This window comes from Apaloderma vittatum, unplaced genomic scaffold (assembly GCF_000703405.1).
Source record: "Apaloderma vittatum isolate BGI_N311 unplaced genomic scaffold, ASM70340v1 scaffold16131, whole genome shotgun sequence".
Classification (NCBI taxonomy): Eukaryota; Metazoa; Chordata; class Aves; order Trogoniformes; family Trogonidae; genus Apaloderma; species Apaloderma vittatum.
The window spans coordinates 976-1,578 of NW_009697537.1; positions in this window are offsets into that span (position 1 = coordinate 976).

The window sequence follows — 603 nt, forward strand, 5'->3', positions numbered from 1 at the left end:
TGAGATTTTTAGCCAGAAAAAGCTGTGACTGGCACACAAACGAGCAACGTGCCACGAGTAACACTTTTCTTCACCATTGACCTCTGCGTCAGTCACAGCGGGGCTTGTCTCTGTCTGCAGCCCTGTGGCTGGAAGGGACGTTTTTTGGTGAGGAGGGGTCGCTGTACTTCATTTTCCTCGCCATGGGCTCCCCAGATGAAGCCCAGGCTGGTTTATGGCTCCTTGAACCCAGGACGGGTGTTGCCCGGGCTGCTTGATGCCTCTCTCCCTGGGGGGGGTTTCAAAGGGACCGACCCCGTAAAAGTCTCTACTGGTGGCCACGCTCAGGGGTAGAAAAGCCCCTTCCCCATGGCTGGGCTGAAGGGCACTGAGATTTGCCAGCGTTACAGCCGTAAACCCCACTTTTTAAGGGGAAAAAATAATAACAGCACATCAACACACTTGACCCAGCCACGCAAAGCTGTTTCCCTCCCTGGGGTGGGGACCATTCCTCTGGGACATCGCAAGGAGGATGCCTGAGAGCAGGGAGAGCAAAGCCTGTCTGTCCCCAGGGCAACCAGGCATCCTTCGCGGGCTGAGTCGTGACAGAGCTGGGCATCTCCA